At 48.1% G+C, this 6996-nt stretch overlaps 1 pseudogene; it reads left to right on the top strand.

The window, feature by feature from the left end:
- Nucleotides 1-2931: 2931 nt before the first annotated feature.
- Nucleotides 2932-6782, top strand: LOC138827891 (tubulin beta-2B chain-like; annotated as a pseudogene).
- The last annotated feature ends 214 nt before the right edge of the window (nucleotides 6783-6996 follow it).

Below are 6996 nucleotides of genomic sequence, written 5' to 3'. Positions count from 1 at the left end.
CCCCCCATTTGATGTCCTATTTCCTGGTGTTTAACACCCCCCCCTCTCTCTCTTTCTCTCTCTCTTTGTTGGAGCTCTGTGAATGCCCATAAAGGGTTAGGCAGAAGAAAAGGGTAAGAACTTAGTCCTCTTGAATGTTGTCAGCATTACCCCACAATACACTCAAACACTATTTATTGGTGACACCCAGTCTACAGCAAGAAAGTATCTATGGCTGGAGGACATCAGTGCAATCTGATATTACCAGTCCAATAAAGGACAGGACTGCTCTCTATACACAGATTAAAGAGCTAGGCTTGGGGGCTTATCGATGTAAGCAGGAGGACAGACAAAGAGACCAGCTAGGTAATCAACCTCTAAGGATCCCAACCCTCCCAGAGGGATTCTGCATCCCTCACCATGTCATTGAGCAGTCCCATATGGAGATCCCTGGACATGACAACAAAATGGCCATAAGCAGTTGCACAAGTGAGCCCTGAGAATCTGGAAGACTTGCACAGGAACACCAGGCTTGTTAGACCCCAGAGGCGAGCACCCTGTCAGAAGGACTGCATTACTCCTACAGACTGCATGGAGTCTCTGATTGGGTCTGAGGACACTGATATGGCCCATAGGCTATGAAAGAAACTTGAGAGTTACACAGCTCTCTCCGAGAGACGTCTTATTAATGCCTACATAAGGAACTCAACACAATGCCGCTCCCCTGGAACCTTTCTTATTGAGCAGAAGCTCTGCCCACATTTTCTTCAGTTAATCTTCATCATTTTATTTCTCTCTCTGGTTACATTCTTTGAGATTGCAGAGACAGATGTGTAAGGTATATTAAATAGGTAGGTTTCATTAGGTAGCCGATGAAGAGAATACCATGCACTATTCAAGCAGAAGTTTATTTACGGAACTGCTGCCCCCACCATGCATGGTGGAGAAGCATGGCTGAAAAGGAAAGAGGGGAGCGGACCCACCTCTGAGCCAGGACTTATCTAGGCTAGGGACAGGAAGAGGTGTGGCCAGATGGGGGAAAAGTGTAGTCACACTGTATCTGGATGTGACCTCAGGGTCTGGGACCCTCCTAAGGTCAGAAGGGAGGCCTGTGAGCAGAGATGGCCCAGGATGTGACCTAGCAGGAGGGGAAGGTGACTGCTTCCAGGTCTGCCAGTTACCTAGGTAACAGATACTGGGTGGAGACTTAGCCAAGAGGGAGGGAGGTGTCCCTGTGCAGACCTTACAATATGTTGCAATTTTTTTTCTTTCTTTTTTGCCATTCCTGGGGCTTGAACTCAGGGCCTGAGCTATCCCTGAATCACAGGGCCACTTCCAGGTTTTTCTGTTTATGTGGTACTGAGAAATCAAACCCAGGACTTCATGCATGCTAGGTAAGCACTCTACAACTAAGCCACCTGCCCAGACCAGGTGTTGCAGTTTTTTAGTATCAACCCTAGCTACACAGAAGCAGAGATCTGGATCATCCCAGTTGAAGGCTAGGCTGGGCAGAAAAGCTCCCTAGAACTTTTGGAGTCTTCTCCAAAATCAGTAACACAAAACAAGACTGAAAGCATGGCTCAAGTGGTAAAGTGCCAGCCTAGCATGGGGAAGACTCTGGGTTCTATGCCAAAACCAAAAATGAGATGGAGAAGGGGGAAGTCCAATCCCTTCCCCATTCCTCAGCCAAGCTCTTCACAGGCCTATTCTGGGGGAGGGAAAATGTCATTGCCTCCATTTCCTCCTGTTCTTCTGTCCTCAGCACCATACCCACAGCAGTGACAGTGTGGTAGTTTGGAATGTTTACACCAAGAGTGGAGCAGAAGCTCACAGCCTTCAGCAGAGCAGGCATGATTTCAACCATGTGTATGACTGCCTGGTTAGATATTTGATCCCTGAGTAGATATTAGGTGGCAGAAACAGAACCCAACTCCCTCTTGAATAAAATAGCAAAGGCTAACAAACAATTACCTTCAGAAAAATTCATGAGACACTGCAATCAGCAGCACTAGCCAGAACATAGAGTCTCTGCAGAGGTTCTAGAAAGCTCCAGCTGATGGTGAAGAGCTAAGGTGTGGAGATGCAAGTGGGTGTGGGGGAAGGTAAAAGTGGAGGCTAAGCCCTGGGTCTCTGGACTAGCATGAGTGGACAAGCTGTCTGATGGGGCCAGCATTCTGGACAGCAAGAGGAGGAGAGAATTTATCACTTGTGTGCCACTTGCTCAGCCTCGGGAGGTCTGGTTTCCTGAAGCAGGGCTGGTGAAGAGGTGACCTGGCCCAAAGGATGCCACCCTCCTGACTGGCTTCTGCCTTCCACCTGTGATGCAGACCAGCTGTTAGCATGGCAAGGACGCTTCCCCACCACTCCCCACACAGCACCACACTCGACCCTCAACTCCCTTAACATGACCTGATTCTTCCCAGAATGGAAAGTGGATCAGTCATGGAATCTAGCAGGTGTTCTTGTTCTTGGGATCACAGCTGAAAATGCACCTTCAGTTCTAGGCTCCCCAATTTAAAATGGAAAGTGAGGCTTGGTCTTGGCTTCTTGGCACACAAGGACCTTGTGTAGAGGAAGCTCCTCCTCTTGCTTCCTGGATCCCAGGGTACAGCCCCTCTTGTGAGTCAGAGTGGAAGGGGGATGGCAGTGTGACCAAAGGATCCAACTAGAGAGGCGGCTGTGCTCATGGGCTTGCAGCAGGCAGCTGGATGCCAGGGCTGGGTGGGTACTGGTAGGGCCCTCTGCTTACCCAGCAGTAGGGAGACTGAGTTGGAGCACCTGCTGGCTCCACCCATTGAGTCTGCTCAACTTCCTCTGCCCCTGTAACACCCAGAGGTATAAATGGGGAGCAGAGTTGGCTGTGTCAGGTTCCTGCTCCTCAGCCCTACCTCTTTGCCTCTGTATGCACCACTTCTAAGGACAGCACATCCAACCACTCCGCAGCCCTGCAACATGGGAGAGATTGTGTACATGCAGGTGGGTCAGTGTGTCAACCAGATTGGCACAAAGGTGAGCATGGCACTGGCCTAAGATTCTCATCTCAATTTTAAGAGGAGGAGGAGGAGGAGGAAGAGGAGGAGGAGGAGGAGGAGGAGGAGGAGGAGGAGGAGGAGGAGGAGGAGGAGGAGGAGGAGGAGCACGGGGGTTAGAGGGTGGAGATGGTGGGAGTCTGCCTACACTAAGGGCAATGGGACCCCATAGTGCTCCCTAACCTCCTGGAAAGTCAAGTTCCCCCAGGAAGTTTCTCCAATTGCCCTTATCTGTGTGGCCACAGGTGTGTGGTTTTTTTTAAGCAAAGCTGGGGTGGTTTCAATGCCCTTGCATGTATTAGATTTGCCTGAGACTCAAAAAATTGTGCTTAGAGGGCTGGGAAGTTGGCTCAGTGGTAGAGTGCTTGCCTTGCATGTATGATGTCCTGGGTTCGATTCCTCTGCACCACATACGCAGAAAAAAAAATTGTGCTTAGAGTTTCCTGGGAATAGACTAATGAATGTTTTGGTCTGGTTTGAATGAAAGGAATGCAGTGTCTTTGAGCTGACAGATACCAAGGCTCCCCTTTGTGTCAACCTGTGAGTGTCAGATAGTTGAGAACAGTTTTTCTACCTTAGTGCAAACCTCTCTGAGTTTTCATGAGTCATCTCAGCTCCGTTAAGCTGGGTGTTTTCTAGCTCAGTTGTTGTCGGTGTGTCCTCTGAGGACCCCTGGACCTCTAGCTGAATCCTCAAGTTACTGCTTTTCCAAGTTCATGTCCATGTAAGGCCAGATTCTTGTCATAGAATCCAAACAGAATATGGTACCGCATAAGATAGAATACACATAGGAGAAGCCAGATGTCTTCTATTCATCCAGAAAGCACAGATTAACTAAACCAAAATACCACCATTTTATTTTCTTTTTTTATCATTTAGAAAATGTAATCATTTTTTACCAAAAAAAAATTGTATTAATAGGACATGGGTTTCTTATAGTTCCTGTAAAATGCACTGTTTGGACAGTTAACATTCCAGGCCATACTACACTTCTTTTCCTTCTCAGCTGTGGGAAAGGCTAAGTGATACGCACAACATTGACTGCCCTGGCAACCGCCACGGAGACAACAACATGCATTGCAGAGACTTGAGGTGTATTACCATGAGGCAAATGGTGAGGGTCTCCCATCTGGCTTCCCATACTATAGCAGAGTAATACTAATACACAGAATACTAATGACAAGCAAGGACTTGCTGCCATTGTTAAAGTGGTACTCTAGTTTGAACTTGGGGCCTTGAGCTTATAAGGCTAGTGCTGTAACCACTTAAGAAACCCCCAGCCATTTTGCTTTATTTTTTGAGTATTGTGAATTCACCCATGAAAGCCTTGAACCTGAATTCCCCCTACCTCTACTTGCTGAATAGCTATACCTGTCCCAATTCTTGAAAAAGGTTCTAGGGGGAGGGAAGTGATAGTAACAGAACAATGAAGTAGGGAGTTACAGTACCCAACAAGAAATGTGCTCATTATCTTACTCATGTAACTGTCACCCTTCTGTACAGCATTTATACAATAAAATGAAATTAACAAAAAAAGAGGTTTTTTCCATCTTTGTTTTGCCCCAGTTAGGCTCAAACCCTGACACTCATCTTTCTCTGCTGAGTAGCTGAGATGTCAGCCACCGTGCCCAAAGGGCAAGGAATGCATATTCATGAAATAGACAACTGCAAATATCCTTACAGTTGCTGAAACCTCTTGCATGGTGATCCATGCTCAGGATATCTGTTTTCTGTTTCCATGTCTCAAATGCTGCAATTTCTATAATGAATGCTGAGAGCCACATAGAATCTCAAGCCACATAGAATCTCAAGCTCTGCCCCTAAGTTCCTTGCTAAGCATAGGCCTAAGTCTAAGTCCACTCTTGTTCCCATAGGCAACAAATATGTTCCTCAGGCCATCATGGTGGACCTAGAGCCTGGCACCTTAGACTCAGTAAGATTGAGACTATTTGGCCACACATCTTCATGCCAGACAACTTCATATTGGGTAGGTCATCATGGTCCATGGGAAATGGTTAACTGGCACCCCTCATTCCTAACATCCAGGCACTCCAGTTCCCAGTGCCAGGCTGAACCTTTATCCACCTAGACATGGTTCTCACCTAACACACCAAATTCATTACGCAGGAGTCATGCTTCTGGCCACTCAGACAGCTCTGATCAGTGCCAGTCTGCAAGGCCTCCCTGACAAAGCAGCCTCTGAAGGGAAAGCATAGCAAGCAGGGAAAGCCTCCAACAAGGTTTCAGCGCTGCTGGTCATTTCAAAGGCCTGGAAATACAGGGAGCCACTTCAGGACACCAGAAGTCAAAGCACAGCTATGTGTGAGCAAGGTGCAGACAAGTGCTTGCAGCCTAGCTTCTCTCTGACCACACTGTGCTCCTGACCCTGCTGTATAAATACTTACATTTCCATTATTGAGGCAGGCTCTGATCTTCATTTCTAGAAGTAGTTCATTTGGGTTACAAAGTAACCTCCTCCACATTCTCTTTACTTTCTTTAGAACCTGGGTGATTTTTAGGGTCCTGGATACATTGAAAACATTTCCTTTATTTCACCAAAGTGTACCTAAAATAATAGCAAAGGTTTGCTCAGAAGAGTCCAGTTGTCTTCACAATACTAATGGGAGAGCCATTATTCCTGGAGTCTGTGTCTCATCATGTCTTTGTGTCTGATAGGCCAGAGCAGGGCAGGCAATAACTGGGCCAAGGGTTACCACACAGCAGGTGCTGAGCTGGTGGAGTCGGTGCTGGATGTGGTGAGGCAGGAGTCAGAAAGCTGTGACTGTCTCCAGGGTTTCCAGCTGGCCTACTCCCTGGGAGGTGGTACCGGGTCAGGCATGGGCACCCTGATTCTCAACAAGATCTGAGAGGAGTACCCAGACTGCATCATGAACATCTTCAGCGTCATGCCCTCGCCCAAGGTGTTGGACACTGTGGTGGAACCCTACAACGCCATGTTGTCTGTCCACCAGTTGGTGGAAAAGGCAGATGAAACTTTCTGTATTGACAATGAGGTCCTGTATGACATCTGCTTCCACACCCTGAAGCTGACCACGCCCACCTATGGAAACCTCAACCACCTGGTGTCAGCCACCATGAGTGGGGTCACCACCTGCCTGCGCTTCCCAGGCCAGCTGAACACAGACCTGCGCAAGCTGGCCGTGAACATGGTGCCCTTCCCCCGCCTGCACTTCTTCATGCCAGGCTTTACTCCCCTGACCAGCCGGGGCAGCCAGCAGTACCGGACCCTCACAGTGCCCGAGCTCACCCAGCAGATGTTCAATGCCAAGAACACGATGGTCGCCTATGACCCTCACCATGGCCACTACCTGATGGCAACTGCCATCTTCCAAGGCCACATGTCAAAACAAAACAAAAACAAAAACAAAAGAAACCAAGGCCACATGTCCATGAAGGAGGTGGATGAGCATATGTTCAATGTGCAGAACAAGAACAGCAGCTACTTCATAGAGTGGATCCCCAAGAATGTGAAGATGCCGTGTGACATCCCAGGTGTGACCAACAGTGTCGGCCACCTTCATCAGCAACAACACCGCCATCCAGGAACCCTTCAAACGCATCTCCGAGCACTTCACCGCCATGTTCCAGCACAAGCAATTCCTAAACTGGTACACCAGTGAGGGCATGGCTGAGATCACTGAGGCTGAAAGCAACATCAACTACCAGGTGTCTGAGTACCAGCAGTACCAGGATGCCACCGCTAATGAACAGGAGGAAGCTGAAGAAGATGACTTGGTTGAAGAAGAGGTTTAAGTCTTCACATTGCTAGCAGAGCAACTGGACTGCCAGAGCCTGCCTACTGTTTCTCAAATGCATGGTGCTTTCCCGAGCTCCTGTTGTCCTGCAGTGGGGTCCTTGCTGTGGATCATCATGCTCAGCCTTGCCTGTCAGGACTCACTGACAGGGAAGTCAAAATGTGGATTTCTTTAAAATATTTCTTTAAAATAAATATCTTACTCATATACAT

The sequence above is a fragment of the Dipodomys merriami genome, unplaced genomic scaffold, assembly GCF_024711535.1.
Source record: "Dipodomys merriami isolate MVZ:Mamm:240054 unplaced genomic scaffold, mDipMer1.0.p SCAF_16, whole genome shotgun sequence".
Taxonomy (NCBI): Eukaryota; Metazoa; Chordata; class Mammalia; order Rodentia; family Heteromyidae; genus Dipodomys; species Dipodomys merriami.
Note: the sequence above shows the minus strand (reverse complement) of the source record. Positions and strands in the feature narration are given on the sequence as shown.